We start from the raw sequence: 22,052 nt of genomic DNA, 5'->3' as shown, positions 1-22,052 counted from the left end.
TGTCTTCAACCTCCGTTCATCCCCTTGCTTGCGCCGCTCACCTGTTCCTCTTCGCAAAACTTTCCCTGCGCCCAACTCTCTCTGATTTCCCGCGCTTGCATACATTGCTCTGTCCATTGCCGTTGATGCCACCGCGCGCGCGCCTGACTCGCCACAGCACTCCAGAATCTGCGATGACTGCTGAAGATCTTGAGTGGGAGAGATCTAAAATCTCCAATCAAGACGCCAACCTGATGAAAAGGCTTGGCCTTATGAAGAAGGAAGACGCCATTCGCTTTCCCAGCGAAGAAAGCTACCCCAACCCTCCAATGGAGTATCGGGTTAGTTTTGTTGATCATCTCATCCGTGGCCTCTCTCCCCCAATCCATGATTTCCTCCGCGGTCTTCTCTTTGTTTACGGGATTCAGTTGCACCAACTGACTCCCAACTCGATCCTTCATATTTCTATTTTTATCACTCTTTGTGAATGCTTCCTTGGAGTCGCTCCCAATTGGGCTCTTTGGAAGCGCATTTTCTGCCTTCGCCGCAATGGCGCGCACAACGCCACCTACAACATAGGTGGCGTAGTTATCTGTGTCCGAACCGATGTCGATTATTTCGACGTCAAATTTCCCGACTCTGTCCAAGGATGGCGCAAGAGGTGGCTCTATATACATGAAGAAAGCGCCAATTCCGTGGAACACAACATAGTTCCCTTCGACGGAAACGCGAAAATTCAACGCCGCCACTCCTGGGACGCCGAAGTTTCCGAAGAAGAGAAGAAGGCGACAGAAGCTCTTATGTCTCGTATTCATCAGCTCCAAAATACTCGAGGCAAAGAGTTATCTGGTGTCCAAATCACAGCCTATTTTCTTAGAATTAGAGTGCAGCCTCTTCAGGCTCGCAAAAATCCTCTTTGGACATACTCTGGTGCCAATGACGCCAATAGGCTCTCCGGCGATCTTTCTGTGAAGGACTTGGAGAAGCTTATTCGAAGAATTACCTCGCTGAGTAAGAAGGATCCTATTCCTTCCTCCTGTCGCGTGGCACCCTACAACTCCACCAATCCTCTTCCCGAGGTATTTTGTCTTCTCGAATTTTTATCTTGTTCCGAATTTTTCCTGCATCTCATTGTATTAATATCTCGCTATTTTTCCCTTTGTCGCTATTTTTTTTTATAGGATCACCCTACTATGGCTTCCCTTCCTCCTCTTCCTGAGGATGGAGAAGTCGAAGAAATGGGTATAGTTGCCGAAGATGCTCAAGGCTCTTCTGTTCCTGAAAGTGAAGTCGCGGGTTCTCACAGATCTGCGGCTTCTCATGAGAAAGAGGCTGAGTCCGAGGCCGGTGAATCGACCGAATCCCTTCCTCCTGCTTGTTTCTCCAAAGAACAAAAGGAAAAGGACTGAGGCCGAGGATTCTGGCATTTCTAAGGCTGAAGAAGTTGTTCCTTCTCATCCGAAGGCAGCTTATGATCCTTATGTTGAGTCCCTCATCAGCTCGTAAGTCAACTTTATCTCTCCTCCCCTTTTTTATGTGCTCGAAAGATTTAATCTTGTCTTGCTTTTTGTACTGTCGATTTTTGTTCATTAGTGATGAGGAAGAAGAAGTACCAGTTACTGACGTAGCTCCTCGGACCAGCACGTCACGTACTGTGCTTGTTTCAGACACGTTAGTTGAAGGAGATGAAACATCGCCTCCCCAACAAAACGTCGTCACCACTACTCCACCATCGAGCCCCCTTGTCCCTTCGCCAAAAAGGGCAAGGGTTGAAATGATCGTTGAGCCTCCTCCTCAACCGAGCAGCTATTCGTCGCAGCTCTTGGATGATGTAAGTTTATCGAGATCCATCTTTCCTCTTTTTTGCTTTTATGGAACCTTACTTTTTGTAATGCCGAAGTTTTTCCCCTTCTTTTCTTCTTCTTTGACAGCCTATGATCAAGGATCTTATCCGCATCGGGTCCCAGTTTATTGGGTACCGCGAGTATGCCAGCAGAGCCGAAGGTAACGACTTTTATACTCGCTTTTTTTTCCTGGTTTTTTACTCATGCTGCCTGTCGCTATTTTTGATCTTTCTTTTCCACATCTCAACAGAAAAACTTGCGGAGGCTAACCAACGTGCCGAGACACTTGCTCGAAAACTCGAGCAAAGTGAGACGGCTCGTAAGAAGGCTGAGCTTGCCGCTAGCGAAGCTAGAGCTGAAGGCGATGATGCTAAAGCAAAGGCCGCTAGTGTCGAAGAATTGCAACAAAGGCTCAAAGATGCTTGAATCCGCCTTACACGAGCGAGAAACCGCACGAGGCTGCACGTGAGCAAGGGGTCATCAAGCGTTTGAAGTCGCAATGTCGACGTACGCTGAGTAATATCCTCAATTTCTTCTATTTTGTTGCATTTCCTGTATCTTGGTTTTCGACTAATATTTTGTCTCGTGTGTCAGCCCAAACAGGCCAAGATTATGATCTGGAGAATCCCGTCAATGACCCTCTCCTTGACGCACTTTCTCTTTTGGAGCTCCATGGACGCGAAATTCGTGAGGGCGTGGCCAATGCTAATGGGGCTTTGTCGGCGTTGTTCCCCTACTTCTTCCCGAAGAAAGAGGAACCTTCGACTTTCCTTGACCTTGCCAAGCTTTTCAATACATCAGAAGATCTTGGGCTGAAGATGCGCCATGAAAATATGAAGGTGGCTGTTGAAAATACTCGTTGCTCCGGTTGCTGACGGTCAGCGAGACTCTCGACCGGATGAAGGTTGGCGACACCGATCGGATAGAACGGTCGAGGTGGAAGTCAGCGATGAAGGCGGCCAAGCCCAATACGAAGAAAATCTTAGCGTATCTCGGGATCAAGCCAACGTCGACTCCTAGTTCGTCAAGGCCGGAGGTCTAGTTGCATGCCTCTGTTTTTCTTTTGCTTCTTTTGCTCTTGTCGCCAAAGTGGTCATTTGGCGACACGTATTTCCTTAGCTCCACTGTAGTGCCCTTGTAATTATTCCCAAGAGATTAATGAAGAACTCTATCTTTGCCTGTTATTTGATGTTGTTCGTTTAAATTTCAGTTGATATTTGATAACTATACTCCAACTCCTACTCCTTCCAATGCTTCGCCTTCTCCCGCGCGGAGAGAACTGTTACTGATACTGCACCTGTCGATGATACCTTGTCGCAAGAATTGAATGAGCTTCGACAACAACTTCAGTATGCGAAGAAGCAAACACTTCTGATGATGGAGCAATTTCGTAGGTCATCTGAAGCCGAAAAGGTTGCCCTTCGACAAGCTCGCGAGGCTATGGCTGCTAAGGAGGTTGCTGTTTCTGAGGCTGAAAAGGCAGTCACTCGAGAAAATTTCATGCTCGAGTTAATGAATGAAGCCAGTGCAGATATGTCGGGTATGTTTGTCTCATCCTATAATGGCTTTCATCTTCATGCTATTGTCTCTTAGAGGTTTTCCTGTCGTTGTTTTGGTAGGTGCCTTTATTGATGCTGCTGCCGAGGAAGAAAGGGTAAACACTAGGACAAACCTCCTTGTTAATCTTTCCTTGGATCATGGTTCTTTGTTTTGGGCCACTCCAGAGAGGACCCGCCAAATTACCAGATTTGAAGATCGCACCTCTCAAACCCGTGATTTCCTTCACTTCTGTACCAAAACCTTATCCATGGTTTTCAACTCCATGTTTCCTCGGAATGTCCAACCAAAGACTCTTCCTGAATTGATGGAAAGGTTCAAGGATGCTCGCAGTATCCATGACTTTGTCAAAGCACAACTGGTAGCTGGTGCTAGATTTGCTCTTATCATGCTCCGGATCCGCCACTCGAAGCTTGACCTTACCCGAGGTTGTCGAGAAGGTTCACCAAAAGGTAAAACGTCGGAGAGTTGGTGTTGACAGGATTAACACAAAGGTTACGCCTGTAGCCGAAGAAATGATTGAGGACCTGCTTCGGATGGATGCCGACTTTTTTGCCGATGGCCATTATGCCGATTTTCTTGGTGCTGCTCCTGAGGAAGACAGAGTTACTCTTGATAACATACTGAATCAAGACTAGTTATTTTCTTCTTGTAGATATTTTTTCTTTGTAATCCATGGCTATATTGTAAAGCAACCATTATATTTCTATGTCTGTTTAGCCCCCGAGTGTTTTGGTGACTCTTTACTATATTTGTATATTTGCGAGGTTGTGAACCAAGGCATTTATATATTTGGGGCAGATGTGAGCCCCCGAGCTTTTATTGAGTACTATTTTGTATTTTTATTGACTCACGAGGTATTTGAATACCAAGGCAAGGTTTTTTCTTCTTTTGTCGATGAACTATATTGAAATTCGTCGGAGCAATGACTTTGGTCACGTCGATAAAGACAAAAAAAGGGGTGATATAGCCACTATCTTTATTATATTGCAGCACCGCGAGCCCGCCTCATTAAAAACCTTCTCCGGCCCCACTCGGTGCCCCGAAAAAGGAAAAGAGTGCGTCTGAAAACTCGCGGGCGTTTCGGTACATTGAAGTTTTACAAGGACTATATTTCGACTCTAGGCGTAGAACCGCCTAAGTTGCGCCACGTTCCGGGGTTTGGCTCCTCCACCCTCGTCTTCTTGTCCTTTATCCTGTATGCTCCTCCTCCGATTACTTCCGTGACGATGTAAGGGCCAAGCCATGGTGACTCGAGTTTTTCATGACTTTTTTGCGTGAGCCGAAGAACTAGGTCGCCCACCTGAAAAGATCTTGGCCGCAAACGTCGACTGTGGTAATTCTTCAAGTCCTGTTGATATTTGGTTACGCGAGATAGTACTTCGTCTCGAGCTTCGTCGAGTGCGTCTACATCGTCTTCCAATGCTGTCTTTGAAGCTTCTTCATCATATGCTTGTGACTCTAGGGAGTCGTGCTCTATTTCTATTGGAAGTACTTGCCTCCGCGCCATGGACCGGAAAAAACGGGGTTTCTTGTGTCGCCGTATTTGGTGTTGTTCGGATGCTCCACGAGCACACTTGGTAATTCTTCGAGCCGGGTATGTCGAGCTTTTTCTAAAGGTCCCAACGAGACGTTTCTTGATGCCATTGCGGATTATGCCATTGGCTTTCTCGACTTGCCCATTGGTTTGAGGATGTGCAAGCGACGCAAAGTTCAGCTTGATACCCACCTCTTTGCAATAGTCTTTGAATTCATTGGATGTGAAGTTGCTGCCATTGTACGTGACGATCTCTGTGGGGCACTCCAAACCCGAAGACGAGGCCTTGTATGAATTTTACTTGCGGATGCTCCGTCCGGTGAATTTATTGGCTTCGCTTCTATCCACTTTGTAAATTTGTCGACAGCTACTAGCATGTACTCCTTTCCTCCTGGCCATGATTTGTGTAACTTGCCCACCATATCGAGTCCCCATTGTGCAAAGGGCCACGACAAAGGTATTGGTGCTAGTTCTGCTGCTGGAGAGTGAGGTTTTGCGGCAAACCTTTGACACGCGTCGCAAGTTCGTACTATGTCCTTAGCATCCTCAATTGCTGTTAACCGAGTAGAATCCTGCCCGAAAAACCTTGGCTGCGATAGCTCGACTACTTGCGTGGTGGCCACATATTCCTTCGTGTACATCCTTTAGAATTATTCTTCCTTCTTCGGGTGTGACGCACCTTTGCAAGACGCCTCGAAATACTTCTCTTATATAATTCCCCCTTAACCACTCGTGAAAGCTTTGGAGCGTCGAATTACTCGCCTTGCCTCGACTGGATCGTCGGGTATTTCTTTCCTGAGTATATATGATATGTATGGCTGCATCCATGGTATCTGTATTACCATGACCAGGTCTTGCTCTTCTTCTTCTTCTTGCTTTTCCCTGGTAGCCCCCGAGGGTTTCTTGTCCTTCTTTTTTGACTTTGTCGTCTCAGTGGATCTCTCTGTTATCTCTTCCCAAAATACACCTGGTGGGACTGTAAGGCATTGCGACCCGATGTTTGCCAGAACGTCGGCTTCGTCGTTGCTCAATCTACTAATATGATTTACTTCGCATCCATCGAACAACTTCTCGAGCTCATTGTACACCTCCTTGTATGCCATCATGCTATCGTTGATTGCGTCACATTGGTTCATAACTTGCTGAGCTACCAACGTGAATCGCCAAAGATTTTTAATCGAGTTGCTCCGCAGTGCTTTCGCCATCTTCATCCCGTGTATGAGAGCCTCATATTACGCTTCATTGTTAGACGCGTTAGGGAACGTCATCCGAAGGATGTACTTCAACTTGTCGCCTTCGGGTGATATGAGTACTACTCCTGCGCCGACCCCTTCTAGTCTCTTGGACCCATCAAAGTTCATAGTCCAGGTTCTCGATAAATCAGGGGTCCTGTATTTTGCAACTCCATCCACTCTGCGATGAAGTCCGGTAGTATTTGCGACTTTATTGCTTTTCTTTTTCATACGTGATGTCCCGAGGGAAAGTTCTATTCCCCAAAGGGAGACACGACTCGTAGCTTACGGGTTATTCAGTATATTTGACAAAGGAGCTTCATTGACCACTATGATCGGGTGTGCCGAAAAATAGTGGCGCAATTTTCGTGCTTGTCGTGAACACTCCATATGCTAGCTTTTGGTGCCGAGGGTACCTTTGTTTTGAGGGCGACAAGACTTCGCTCACGAAGTATACTGGTCGTCTGTACTCCATGGATTTTCCCTTCTTCTTCTCTTTCGACAACTAACACCGTGCTAACCACTTGGGGTGTGGCTGCAATATACAGCAGGAGAGGTTCCTTTTCCTTTGGAGCCACCAGGATTGGTGGTGTCGATATTTTTCGCTTCAGATCCTCGAAAGCTCGATCGGCTTCTTCGTTCCACTGGAAATTATCTCCTTGCTTTATCAGTGCATAAAATGGTAACGCTTTTTCTCCTAACCTGGCGACGAATCTGCTCAAAGCTGCGACTCGCCCAGTTAGGCTGCTTGTATTTCTTTCAATTTCGTTGGCTTCCTCATTGTTACTATGGCTTGTATTTTGTCGGGATTTGCTTCAATCCCTCTTGCTGAAACTCGAAATCCTAGAAGTTCTCCTCGCTGGGACGCCAAAAGAACACTTCGTCGGGTTCGGCTTGAGGCGAGAATTTGTCGAGGTTGTCAAAAGTTTCTTTGAGATCCTCGATCGGTGTTGTCCCCTTTTTTGATGTTATGACGACATCATCGATGTATACTTGCACATTTTTCCCGATCCGTGTTGCTAAACACTTACGCATCATCCTCTGATATGTTGCTCCCGCGTTTTTAAGACCAAAGGGCATTGTCTTGTAGCAAAACACGCCGTAAGGTGTAATAAACGCTGTTTTGGCTTCATCATCTTCCTTTAATCTGATCTGATTATAACCAGAGTATGCATCCAAAAAGGAAAGACGTTCACAGCCTGCTGTGGAATCGATGATTTGATCGATCCTTGGGAGGGGAAAGTGATCCTTAGGGAAATGTTTGTTGAGACACGTGAAGTCGACGCACATGCGAAGGACTGTCGTGTTTTTCTTCGGCACCATCACTGGGTTAGCTACCCATGTGGCTTCTGTAGATATCTCTCCGATAAAACCAGCTTCCTCTAGTCGATTTATTTCGATAGCATGGATTTGCGGTTTGGTTCCGAAAAACGCCGCAAAGGTTGTCCGATTGGTTTCGTTGTTGGATCCAAATTTAGGTGGTGCTCGGCAAGTTCCACAGGTACTCCTGGCATGTCAGCTGGACACCATGCGAAGATTTTCCGGTTCTCACGGAGGAACTCGACGAGCGCGCTTTCCTATGCGATATCCATGTTGTTTGCAATGGATGTCGTCTTTTTTGGATCTGTCGGGTGAATCTGCACCTCCTTAGAATTTTTCTCTGTGTTGAAAGTTGATTCTTTGTTTGGCCTTCCAACGTCTGGCAATACGTCGTAATCAGTCATGCTTTTCGACGCCAAATATTCAGCTTGCATCCCGAAGGTTTCTGACAACCGATGGAAATCCTTGTCGCACTTATCAGCTAAGGCGAAACTCCCTTTGACCGTGATTGGTCCCTTGGGTCCAGGCAATCTCCATAACAGGTATGTATAGTGTGGTACTGCCATAAATCTAGCATATGCTGGTCGTCCCAACAAAGCGTGGTATTGCGATGGAAAATCCACGACCTCAAACTCCAATTTCTCGATTCTATAGTTTTCTCGGGTTCCAAACTGAACGTCGAGGTTGATCTTCCCCAATGGGTAACTTGGTTTTTCTGGTGTGATGCCGTCGAACCTTGTGTCTGTTGGCTTCAGGTTTGCTAAGGATATGTTCATCTTCCTCAATGTATCTGCATACATAAGGTTTAAGCTGCTGCCACCGTCTATGAATACTCGAGAAACATCAAAACCCGCAATAACCGCTGGTAGAATAAGTGCTGACTGCCCTGGTCGAGGAACTTGTTGCGGATGATCTGCTATTGTGAAGCCGATATCTTGTCCTGACCAATTAAGGTACTCAACTGTTGGTGGAGGCATTTTCTCTGCCATAAACACCTGTCGTGAGATTACTTTTTGAGCTCTATTGGATGGCCTTCCCTTCTGAATCATCGACACTTTGCTCCGTTGGAGTTAGGATCAACATATGGTGGTGGTGCAGAGTGCTGCCGCTATTCCGAGCTGGTGTCGATTGTCCTCTCGTAATCGCGGGAGGTGGCGGTAGATGAACTTCGCTCCTAGGCTCCCGAGGGTTTCTCTGTGCTGCTCGTGCGTGAGCGTTTTACGCACATCCGAACATTGCTTGGAAATTTCGACAATCTTTACGTAGGTGTCCTGATTGTCTTTTCCCATTGCTATCGAGGAAAAAATGCATCCGGCATGGTCCATTTAACATTTCTTCGGGAGACACAAAAGGTCTTGGAAACCTTGGCCCACTATTTTGCCTGTTGCGGGAGTCGTCCCTATTATCGCTTCGCTGTTCATTGCTTCTCTGATAATCATCTCTGTTGCTTCCTCCTGTATTTGCCCGAAATCCTGCCGAAATTTGCCCATGGGCATCATAACTCGGATACTGCCGAGGAAATCGTCGCCTCGACTGATAATTTCGACCACGGTCCTCCTCTGGCGACCTGTGTCGTTTATTGTGGACAGCGTCTTCTCCGTCTGCCCATCTATTTTCTATCTCCATCAACGCGGATACTGTTTTTGGATTGGTCCTTCCCAAGTCCTCGACAAAATCTCCACGCCTAATTCTCGCGACAAACGCATCTATTGCTCTCTCGTCGGATATATTTTCTCGCCGAGTTTTTTATGATGTTCCATCTTTGGATGTATTTTCTCATTGACTCATCTGGCTTTTGCCGACACGCCCTCAGCTCTTCTAACGACGCAGGCTTCTTGCATGTGGACCTGAAGTTCTTGACGAATACGTCCTCGAAACTTTCCCAGCTATCGATGGATCCTGGCGGAAGTTTTTTGATCCAAGATCGTGCGGCTCCACTTAAGTGCACCTGAATACTTTGCATCGCTGTTGCTCTAGTTCCTCCAGTTAGCTTCACCGTCTCGAGGTAATCAATTAACCAGTCCTCCGGATCTTGCAAGCCGTCGAACTTTTTGAAGTGATCGGGTAACTTGAATCTCGAGGGGACTCGAGTTTTTCGGACTCTTCTCGTGAAGCACGCGTAGACCGCACATATCCTCGTCATTAAGCTCCGGGGACTGCCGATGATCTCTTCTGCTTTGCCTTGCTCTATCGACCCTCGCTTGTACTCCTGTGTCTCTTGCTCCACTTGGTCCTTCCGGAGCTGCCGCCGTTCCTGCCGCGAGTCGTGGACTATTTTGCCCTGCTCGCTCCTTCGGGAGGCGTTGCTACGAACGCTGTCCCCATAGCTCCAACCCCTGCCAATGCCATGTTGTATAATGTTTCCCTTGGATCTCCGGGGGTGGCACGGATGCGAGGATGTAAGCTTGTGTCGCCATATACCCAGCTTCGGTGTCTTAGGGATAATATTTCCCCTTGTATCTATCGACATAAAAGACATGTCGAGGTTTTGAACCAAGAACTCTCTTTCGCTTCGGGTATGTGCTGTAACCTTGATCTTCCTCCGTTCCGAGCCTCCCTGTGGCTATCACCCGAAACTCTAGATTGTCCACTTAGATCCGCCCTTCTCTCGCTCGGATGCGAAGCTGCCTCCTTTCTCTCGTTCAACTCGGTACGTCTGTTTTTCTATTTCTCGGGCGGTTCGTGCGAGCATATATTGATAAGCTTGCGGTTCTTGAGCTGTAGCTGTTGTCGTCATTGGTTCACGAACCATCTATGGCTTTTGCCGCTCTATCCCGAGCTGCTCGTGGAAGTTGTACTCGACGCGTGGTGTGGGCCCGACATATTTAGTGCCCATACCTCTCCTTAGATCCGAGGGATCGACAAAAGGATTTCCCAAGCCGGTCGAAAGCCTCCGATGTTTCCTCTTGATCTTCGATAGCATAAATCTGATGATATTTTGTACTCGAGATCTATGTTGGGTTCGGTGACATCATTGTTGAGATTGATGAAGACCTTGCCCATCGTGAGAGATTTGTCGATGAAGTCGTAGCTGTCGACATCGCTTGAGCCATCGCTTATATATGAGTCCGCGGATGACTCAAACGATGCGTTCGCTGAAGGTCTTGGCGAGTTTCTCTCTTGCTGCGATGCTGACGTAACGTGTTGCCGAAGTTTCTTCTTCGACTCAGTTGACGACGCATAGCTTGAAAAATCAGAATCGACCGCCGACGATCCCGACGAAATCGGAATTTCGACACGATACGATCCTTCCTTCTCGACGCGAAAGTGGAACCTTCCGAACGTCATCTCCAAGGGCTCCGCCAGATACGCATATGCATCCAAACGGGAGGGTGGGTGAGGAACAAAATCAACAAGACCAGCGAGCGATCTGTTTACCTCGATCCATAGTGTTGCTTCCGGTTGACGATGTCGAAGATCTTGAACGTGCCATCGAGATCGGATCCTTACGCCTCTAATTCCCACGAGACGGCGCCAATTGACAAGGGATTAACTTATCAATGCCTATAGATTGTAGGCTAGGGTTTAGTTAGAAGTAGAGGGCAAGTAGATCTCGAAGGTTTCAGCCGAAAAGTACTCGACGAATATGAAATCTAGGGTTTGCAGACAATAATTCGATGATCTCTTCGTCCCTCGACTCCCCCTTTATATAGGAGGTGGAGCCGATGGTTTCGTTTTGTACAAGTTACAGAGTCCGGGACGGTTTCTAACTCATCCCGCCAGATTACAAATAACACTTCCTATTACAACTCTATCTTTTCCTTAAATACATCTTGGGCTTCCGAATCTTCTTATTCTTCGGGTAGTGGGCCTTCAATAAACCCCGGGTACTATATTTGGCAGGCCCATTTGGGATGCCTATGTCACCTAGTATCCGTTGTTGGTACTTTTATGATATGCAACTTGTTATGCTTAATGCTTGTCACTAGGGCCCGAGTGCCATGATTTCAGATCTGAACATGTTATTGATTCATGATGATACTCATTGTTTTATGATCTTACCTGCAAGTTGTATACACATATTGCTGTCCGGAACCCGAGGCCCCAAAGTGACAGAAATTGGGACAACCGGAGGGGAAGGCTGTGATATGAGGATCACATGTGTTCACGGAGTGTTAATGCTTTTCTCTGGTACTCTATTAAAAGGAGTACCTTAATTACCAGTAGTTTCCCTAGAGGCCCGTCTGCCACCGGCTGGTAGGACAATAGATGTTGTGCAAGTTTCTCATTGCGAGCACGTACGACTATATACGGAACACATGCCTATGGTTATTTAGTACTTGGATACTCGTTTTATTATTATCTGCAAATGCCCTGCCTTGATTGTTACATGAGTTCTCTTATCCATGCAGCGCCCGTTCATCCATCCCTGTGCCTACAATATTTTAATCCTGCTGTTTACTATAATCACTACTGCTGTCTTTGTTACACTGCTGCTTATATTTCACTACCGCTACTGCTATAAAACTGTTGCTACTGATAAACTCTTGCGAGCAAGTCTGTTTCCAGGTGCAGCTGAATTGAAAACTCCGCTGTTAAGGCTTACAAATATTCTTTGGCTCCCCTTGTGTCGAATCAATAAACTGGGTTTTACTTCCCTCGAAGACTGTTGCGATCCCCTATACTTGTGGGTCATCACTTAGCAAGGTCCAAGCGCAGCAAGGCAACCTGACACTAAAGGTGAGAGTCGAAACAGGCGTTGCCGTTGAACTCCTTGCAACACCTTGGAGATTGCTTTGGCGGTGATGTTGGAAGCGAAGACGAGTGGCACACGACCTCAGCCCAACTCCGGGACGCCGAAGGACGACATGGTTGTGCGCGCGGAGAGCGGCTCGACTGACAAGGAGCATGTGCATCCGGAGAACATGCACGAGCATCTGGAGAGCAAGAACGAGCGACAGGAAAGCATGCACGGTAGAATCGCTCCCGATGACTAGGACAACAACATCGAATGCATTTGAAGGGCGCACGGCATGAGCTGACCTGGTGGTCACGCTCGAGGCACCGAAAGCATCTCCCTGAGCCCAACGCTTGAAAGCGAGACTACGCTCGAGGCCGTCCTTCCGAAGCAAAGACGATGGCGCTCGGCTTGGGCGGCTGCGTGTTGGTGGAAAAGGGGGTCAGAGCTAGATGTCGACGAGAAAGAACAAGGACGGAGGCGTGTGTTGGTGGAAGGTGGATGGTGGGGATGCAACATGCAGGGTGGAAGGGATTGTGTCTTGCAGAAAATCTCGCCGGACTCATTTGAAGAACGAATGAAAGAAGTGAATGTGGGGGATGGTTCTATTGGTTGATCATATACCATAATTGTTGGGTTTCAGGATAGAAGTGTTATAAATAAATTTATTCAATAATATTAACCCGTAGCAACACACGGATAATTTTCCTAGTTATAACTAATAAAAGAAAGGGTACACTAGTTGCCCTGACATGCTGGCATATTTCAAAAAGCGTCCGCTTAAGAAAGGAGTGTGTGCTCTAGATTTTTTGAAATGGGGGATATACCCATCCTCTGCATGATGCATGTGACCATTTTATTACTTTATTCAGATCATAATAGTACTTATTACAAACTCACAGATTAGGTAGAGTCAACATAAAGATCAACCAGTGGAAAAGAGAAAACAACGGGTGCCAACAAAACATCAATAAGTAATCCTATGATCAAGCCGCCAGCCACACCGGTTGTAAAAATATCATGCTACCGTCTTCAGTCGGTAGCACCCAGACACCATGGCATCCTGCTGATCCTCGGACTGGAGATAGGACCACATACGGATCCAATGAATAGCCATAGGGATAACATGCAAGAAAGGTTGAGACTTTTGTTTGTTAAACATAACTTCATTTCGCACATTCCAAATAGCCTCTACAACAGCGCAAATGCCCACTCTAATATTTACTAAATCCTTCTTGGCAATACCGCTTAACCAATTACCAAAGAGGTTTGTAATATTGGAAGAGGGAGCGAAACTGAATGTCATAAATATAATGCGTCAAATAATTCTTGCAAGGGGGCATTCAGAAAAACAAGTGATATATAGACTCATCTTTATCACAGAAAGCCCACACATTACAACCTTGCCAATTTCTTTTAGCCAAATTAGCTTTGGTTAAAATTTCCTTCTGATGAAGAAACCACATGAAGATTCTAATCTTCGGTGGTACTTTTATTTTCCAAATATATTTCTTGAGATATCTTGAATTATCATCAAGCAAATCTAGATATATTGATTTAACCGTAAAACTATCTGAGCTAGTTAGACTCCAAACAAATATATCTCTATCATCATTCAACTGTATATGCATGAGGCGTTCTACTAACTCTAGCCATTGAGCCTACTTGTTGGGTGCTAGCCTTCTTCGAAAGGTTACATTCAGAGGTCTGTTAGAAAGGATATCAGCCACCAAAACTTGTTTTCGATCAGCTATAGAATAAAGGGATGGGTATTGTTGTGCCAATGGAATATCCCCAAGCCAACTATCCTCCCAAAATCTAGTAGTTGCACCGTTTCCTACTTTAAAAGACCCCCTATTGAAAAATCTTCTTTAACTCTCATTAGGCCTTTCCAAAATGGTGAATCAAATGATTGTGCTGTCACATGTGACAAAGTTTTGGAATGTAAATACTTACTGCGTAAAAGTTCTTGCCAACTCCATCTTCATTTATAAGTTTAAATAGCCACTTGTTATCACCGGAATTTGACCAGGTCAGAGGTGGGCTGCGATCAAGATGGATTTAAAGAATATACATGGGAGAAATATGTGAATCGGCCTTTATATGCAAAATGTGGGCTAGTTGGCCCGTGTATACGTAACATATTAGGATACCTGTCGGTTAGTTAGAGTTTTACCCGTGCACGGTTAGGTGCACGCCTAAATTAGAAAGTCCCCTGGACTATAAATATGTATCTAGGGTTTATGGAATAAACAACAACCAACGTTCAACACAAACAAATCTCGGCGCATCGCCAACTCCTTCGTCTCGAGGGTTTCTCCGGTAAGCACCATGCTGCCTAGATCGCATCTTGCGATCTAGGGAGCACAAGCCTATCTCGTTGTTCATGCGTTGCTCGTGCTGAAGCCTTTTTGATGGCGAGCAACGTAGTTATCTTAGATGTGTTAGGGTTAGCATTGTTCTTCGTATCATATGCTTGTCGTAGTGCAACCCTCATGCATCTAGCCGCCCTTACACCTATCTTAGGTGTAGGGGCGGCACCCCGCTTGATCATAGTTTAGTAGATCTGATCCGTTACGGTTGCTCCTTGTTCCGCAAGGATTAGTTTAACATCCGCAATAGTTAGGCCTTACAAAGGGTTGGAGGATCCAGCGGCGTGTAGGGTGACGTTTGCTAGCCCTAGAAAGGATGTTCGGGGATCAACCTCGTGTTGGTTTTTAGGCCCTGTCTAGGATCGGCTTACGGTCACCGTGCGCGAGCGCGAGGCCCAATCGTGAGTAGGATGATCCGATTATGCGGTGAAAACCCTAAATCGTCGTAGATCTCATTAGCTTTATCTTGATCAAGCAGGACCACCATATATTCGGACACCTTGTACGAATCATGGGTGGATCGGCTCTTTGAGCCGATTCACGAGATAACTCGAGAGCCGATCGAGGCTCGTATTTAATGTTTACGTGTATGCCATGCGAGGAAACTAAGCGAGGCATCATCCAACACCTTCCCGACCGGGTATAGGTCAGGTGGCACGCCCTTGCGATAGCATCGGACGTGTGACCGAGGAGGCTTTGCGGGCCGTCGCTCTGAGGGACTGGGGCCAGCCGCAACCCTAGTTGTTCCCGGCTCTACTGTGTTGCCCGTCGCTGCCCGCCAGTGGGTTTCTGACGCCAACACATTCTGGCACGCCCGGTGGGACTACCTTCGACAACCACCACATCGCCATCTACATCCGAGATGGCGGAAGGCACTCCGGTCAAGTACGAGGATCTGCCTGATGAACTCAAGAAGAAACATGACGAGATCAAGGCAACCCTCGAAGCCGAACTCATCGGCTCTTTCCACAGAACCCGCTCCCATGGCGTCAGGTGGAAGGGGTTCACGCCTGAAGGTGCACTCGATGGAGTGGACCTGTCCGCCCCGTCAGAAGAACGCACCAGGTCGCTGCGTCAGGAAATCAACTACATGGTGGCTCATTCGCTGCACCGCCACTCTGAGAGCCTGGTGAACACTTTGGAGCGTGTCGCCCTGCGCGTGGTCCAAGAAATCATTAGCCACCGGTATTCTCCGTCGGGACCAGCTCTGGGGACTTTCAAAGGAGAGATGCCACTCCAGTCCCATCCTCCGCTGCCGTTCGCATGGGCAGCACCGGAACTGCCGAACTCATCGGCATACGTCGTCTACAAGATTGGTGGTGATCCTAGTGACTACCAATTCCTACTTGAGGCACCCAAGGAGATCCCGCACGGATACGCGTGCGCATACGTACCAGACTGCAATACCTGGGCACTCTCGAACCAGGTTGCAACAGCAGGGGCCTCTGGAACAACAGGAGGAACGTCAGGAGCAGATCTTGAGAAGCAAACGTGGCTAGCTAAGTACGCCACTCCGACAAACCTCCAGAGCCCAGCTCCTGCAGTTGGCTTAGAACCGGAAAAGCAAGCATGGCTGGTTAAGTATGCCACCCCCGCGAATCTTCAGGGTTCGACACCTTCAGCCATCACCGCGGATCAGATTTGTGCAATCCTGAAAGATCAGTTCGGCATGATGCCGAAAAGGAAGACGTTCGGCTATACCAAGCCGTACCCCAACGACTACGAACTGATCCCGCTACCACCCAAATATCGGCTCCCGGACTTCACAAAGTTTAGTGGATCGAGATGGTTCCAGCTCCATCGAGCATGTGAGCCGATATTTGGCACAGCTGGGCACGATCTCAGCATCGAGACGAGTTGCGTGTGAGGTTCTTCGCACGATCCCTCACGGGATCGGCTTTCGGGTGGTACACATCGCTGCCACCGAACTCCATTCGGACTTGGAAGCGGTTGGAAGAGCAGTTCCATGAGCGGTATCACTCGAGAGGCTTCCGAGGTTGGTATTGCCGATCTAGCACAAGTCCGACGAAGCGCGGGGAGACAGTGTCGGAATACGTCCAGCGCTTCGGGACCATTAGGAACCGATGCTTTTCGGCTCATGTAAGTGAAAAGAAGCGATCGAGTTGGCGGTGGTGGGTCTCTCATCATCGATTAAGGACGTGGCCTCCCAAGCGAGACTACCCTTCATTGGCGCACATGGTGCGAAGCTGTCAGCATATGAGCGGCGCCACCCGGATGTCTACCGGGACAAATTCAAGCGTGCGGTGACCCTGGTTGAGGCGGACGAGGATGAAGGTGCTGCGGGAGATCGAGAGGTAGCGGTGGCTGAATGGACTCGAGCGGCAGGCCCGTGTCCCGCAAATGGGTGAAGCCACAAGGCCCTCCAAAAGGGTTCGACTTCGACGTGACCAAAAGCGAGCAGATTTTTGATCTCTTACTCACGGAGAAGCATATAAAGGTACCCGAAGGCCACAAGATCCCCACGGTGCAAGAGGCTGAACGGAAAGCCATACCGCAAGTGGCATAACACGTTCACCCACACCACCAACGACTGCAGGGTGTGGCGGCAGCAGATCCAAATGGCGATAGAAAATGGACGGTTAATTTTCAACCAGATACGCCATGAAGGTCGACACACACCCCTTCCCCGCCGTGAACATGGTGGAGTATACTTACCATGGAGGGTGCCAGCCGGATTTCTCGTGCAATATCAACATGGTAGGACCTGGACACCACTCACGGTAAGGACGGAGATGAGGGCAGCTGCTCTCATAGCAAAGATACGAGAGGAAGCCGCTCCACGCGATCGGCTCCGCCAAGACGGCAAGCGCTACGTCACGGAGGGAGAAGTGAAAAACATAAGGTATCAACGACCTCTCTCCGATCACCTCCTCAACAAGTATGTGAGTCGGTATGACCAACGCCGGCGATACAACGACGATGATGAAGAAGATCGTGCGGCTAGGGACGACGGAGACGTCGTCGGCATGATCGCGAGGAGGAGGAGCACGAGCGCCGTGCCAAGGAAAAGTTGGGGGAGCGAGTCGACGAGGACAGGCACTGGGACTGTCCCTTCTTCAGACACTGCTGGGATTCAGGAATGAGTCGATTGCCCACAATCGGCAATTGCCCAGAATGCAACCAGAAGAAGAAGGAGGCAGCCAACGTGTCCGTGTTCAAGCGCCTAGGGCCTCTCCCGCCACAAAGCAAACGTGCTGAGTCCCCTCGGTTAGAAGATCTCGAAGATTCAGAAGACGAGGGAGAAGAAGAAGACAGGTACCACCGGCCAAGGTGGTGCCACGATGGACTCAGCCGTTCCCAAAGCGCAGGGTTCAGCGATTGCGCGGCCTGGATGAAGCTGAAAGGTTATACTTGCATACGCTAAGGAAGGCACGACCTGATCTGGCTGCGAAAGTTCAGCGAACCTTGGATGAAGAGGGTCGTCCACGGAAAATGGAGTGGCGCCCCAAGCAAAGGAAAGCCGATGATGAAACATCGGCTGGCACAAACATGGTACTCGTCCTTCCGACGAAGCTTAGTGCTCCACGGTTACACGATGCACTCGAAGTGGATGACAGCAAGCGCACCAACATGATAAAATAAGAGATTGGGCTGGTTTTATCCACTGGCCTAACCGTGTAGCTGGAGCAAATCAATGAGCAAACGTGGCGAGGCTGATCCTTGTGATCGACCCCAAAATTTTTTTATGGAGGAGCATCACAAAACCTTCATCGAGCAAGCAACATGGAGGCCGATTCCAGCAATCGGCCAAAATTATCCTCACCAGCCATTCTGCCTGGGTTCAACATGTAATCCAACAGGGGATACCTGAAGAGCCGATACCATCAATTCTCTTGACATAATCGGCTCGGGGGGCACCTAGGTGGATGAAACACGAGGATATGCAGTAGGAATGTCGTGCAAGTGCCCAGCAGCCCAAGATATTCTTTGATGATGGGTATGGAGGTATGGATGCCGATACATAAATCGGCCGTAAAAAAAAAACAAAATTCAAAAAATTTTAAGCACAGCCGATGCAGCAGACGTCGACTTAAGGATATAATGCCAAGAGCAGCAGGGATGTGCAGATCAGGCTAAGGGTGGTTTGCCTCAGACAAAGAAGTGGACTGAAGAAGCTCGGGGGGCAGCTCACCCTGAAGGTTCTCTGCTCTGGGGAGCCGATGTTGTTAAAATCGGCTGGCTACGTCATGATTTGAGGCTGATGACGACGCATTTGGCTGATTCGCCTTGATTAAGGCTCGGGGGGCAGCTCGCCCTAAAGGTCCTTGCTCTGGGGAGCCGATTTGGTTGGAATCGGCTAGCCCTACATCGCAACTGGTCTGGAGAGTGGTGTTTTTTGTTACGGAGTCATCAGTTTGAGCATCCAAGACAGTTCCAGGGCTCTCTTAAAGGCGCCCGCTCAAGACCGAATCACCAGCCTGCTGCGATTAGCTGTGCCAAGTGCTATCGTCATCGGCGGAGCTGGCTAACTTGGAGAGATGACTGAATTGGCCTGTCTCGCAGATTATCGTGAGAAGCTAGTGCGTTGCCACCGGACATTGAGCATTGGTTAGGCTAACAGTCGACAAAGTCGGACGAGGAAAAGACGGCTAAATCAGCATAAAGGACATCGGCAAAATCAAAGGAAGTTTTTTCATTGATAATAAGATTTCTTACAAAGAGGGGCCGATTGTTCGACAAAAGGGACAGATTACTACAGCTAATCCTATGCTAGTAGATCCCTACTCTAAGGGATGTTGCTGTCTTCGCCGTCGCTGAGGTAGCCATCGTCATTGCTGCTGTCGGCGAGTTCCTCGTTGCTGCTACTGTAACCTTCAGCGGAGGCTTCTTCCTCGTCATCGTCATCATCCTCATCTGACCAAGCCCAGCCACGGATGCGCTTTGGTGGCGGTTCGTCGGAGGAGGTGTCGTCCTCCTGTTCCTTCTTCATGTCGGAGGAGATGTCTTCGTCTTCGTCATCCTCTTCTTCTTTGGTGATGGAGGTGAATTTACCCCGGAAGGGAGGGTCGTCGTCGTCGCTCTCCGCCTCCAGTGCTCCGTCGATCAGGAATCGGAGGTCATCCTCCCCGTCGCGATTAGGGGCATGGCCCCATCTGACCAGACAAGGTCCTTGCCCTCTGGCACGAAATCGAAGTCCCACTCCCGCTTGTCCCAATGCTTGGGAGCGCGCCGGTTGTACGCCTCCATCTGGTTGTGCTCTGGAATCGACTCGTTTGAGGAGAAGGATTGGAGGGAAACGGAAGAGGAGGAAGAGGAAAACAGGATGATTTTGGAATTGTTAATTCCAAAACCAGGGGGGCATGTGTTATCACCGGAATTTGACCAGGTCAGAGGTGGGCTGCGATCAAGATGGATTTAAAGAATATACATGGGAGAAATATGTGAATCGGCCTTTATATGCAAAATGTGGGCTAGTTGGCCCGTGTATCTGTAACATATTAGGATACCTGTCGGTTAGTTAGAGTTTTACCCGTGCACGGTTAGGTGCACGCCTAAATTAGAAAGTCCCCTGGACTATAAATATGTATCTAGGGTTTATGGAATAAACAACAACCAACGTTCAACACAAACAAATCTCGGCGCATCGCCAACTCCTTCGTCTCGAGGGTTTCTCCGGTAAGCACCATGCTGCCTAGATCGCATCTTGCGATCTAGGCAGCACAAGCCTATCTCGTTGTTCATGCGTTGCTCGTGCTTAAGCCTTTTTGATGGCGAGCAACGTAGTTATCTTAGATGTGTTAGGGTTAGCATTGTTCTTCGTATCATATGCTGTCGTAGTGCAACCCTCATGCATCTAGCCGCCCTTACACCTATCTTAGGTGTAGGAGCGGCACCCCGCTTGATCATAGTTTAGTAGATCTGATCCGTTACGGTTGCTCCTTGTTCTGCAAGGATTAGTTTAACATCCGCAATAGTTAGGCCTTACAAAGGGTTGGAGGATCCAGCGGCGTGTAGGGTGACGTTTGCTAGCCCTAGAAAGGATGTTCCGGGGATCAACCTCGTGTTGGTTTTTAGGCCCTGTCTAGGATCGGCTTACGGTCACTGTGCGCGAGCGCGAGGCCCAATCGTGAGTAGGATGATCCGATTATGCGGTGAAAACCCTAAATCGTCGTAGATCTCATTAGCTTTATCTTGATCAAGCAGGACCACCATATATTCGGACACCTTGTACGAATCATGGGTGGATCGGCTCTTTGAGCCGATTCACGGGATAACCTGAGAGCCGATCGAGGCTCGTATTTAATGTTTACGTGTATGCCATGCAGGAAACTAAGCGAGGCATCATCCAACACCTTCCTGACCAGGTATAGGTCAGGTGGCACGCCCTTGCGATAGCATCGGACGTGTGACCAGGAGGCTTTGCGGGCCGTCGCTCTGAGGGACTGGGGCCAGCCGCAGCCCTAGTTGTTCCCGGCTCTACTGTGTTGCCCGTCGCTGCCCGCCAGTGGGTTTCTGACGCCAACACCACTTACTAAGTAAAATTTTGTTTTTCAACTCCAAGACTTCAATACCTAACCCGCCTTGATCCTTAGGCCGACATATGATGTTCCACTTAGAGAGTCTATACTTTCTTTTATGATCATCACTTTGCCAAAAGAAACGCAATCTATAGTAATCTAATATTTTTCTAACCCCAAAGGGGATCTCAAAAAAGTAAAGCATAAACATTGGTAGGCTCGTTAAAACATAATTAATGAGTATCAATCGATCTCTATAAGATAAAAGCTTCCCGATCCAGCTGCTCAACTTTCTTTCGAGCCTATCTTCAATCAGTTTCCATCCACTATTTTTGAGTTTACGAAAATGAATTGGAATGCCAAGGTAAATGGAAAAGACCCAACCGCATATCCGAAAAGAAGTCTATACTAATCCTCAACCTCTTTAGCTTGACTAAAACAAAAGATTTCACTCTTATGAAAATTTATCTTAAGTCCAAATAGTTGCTCAAACAAACATAAGATCAGCTTCATGTTAAGAGCTTTTTCTAAATCGTGTTCCATGAAGATAATAGTATCGTCAGCATATTGTAAAATGGACACTCCTCCCTCGACTAGATGAGGTATAAGACCATCTACTTGACCATCTTCTTTAGCCCTATTAATAATAATTGCTAACATATCAGCAACAATGTTGATCCCCTTGCCTAAGACCCTTATGTGTTTGAAAATAGTGCCCAATATCGTCATTCACATGGATAACCACACTTCCTCGACTCACAAAATTCTGAATCCATTGACACCACTTAGGATCGAAACCTTTCATACGCAATGCTTGTTGTAAAAAATATCAATTAACCTTATCATAGGCTTTTCAAAATCAATCTTAAGAAGAACCAAATCCATTTGCACATGAATAGTTTCATGAAGAACAACAACCCCTTCTAAAATATGTCGCCCTGGCAAATATAAACGCTATTTGTGTCGGTCTAACCACCTTGTGTACTACCTCCGCAATCCTATTTGTACCAATCTCAGTGAAAATTTTAAAACTCACATTAAGTAAACATATGGG

This window comes from Lolium rigidum, chromosome 4 (assembly GCF_022539505.1).
Source record: "Lolium rigidum isolate FL_2022 chromosome 4, APGP_CSIRO_Lrig_0.1, whole genome shotgun sequence".
NCBI lineage: Eukaryota > Viridiplantae > Streptophyta > Magnoliopsida > Poales > Poaceae > Lolium > Lolium rigidum.
The sequence above is the reverse complement of the archived record's forward strand: the minus strand, read 5'-3'. Positions refer to the sequence as shown.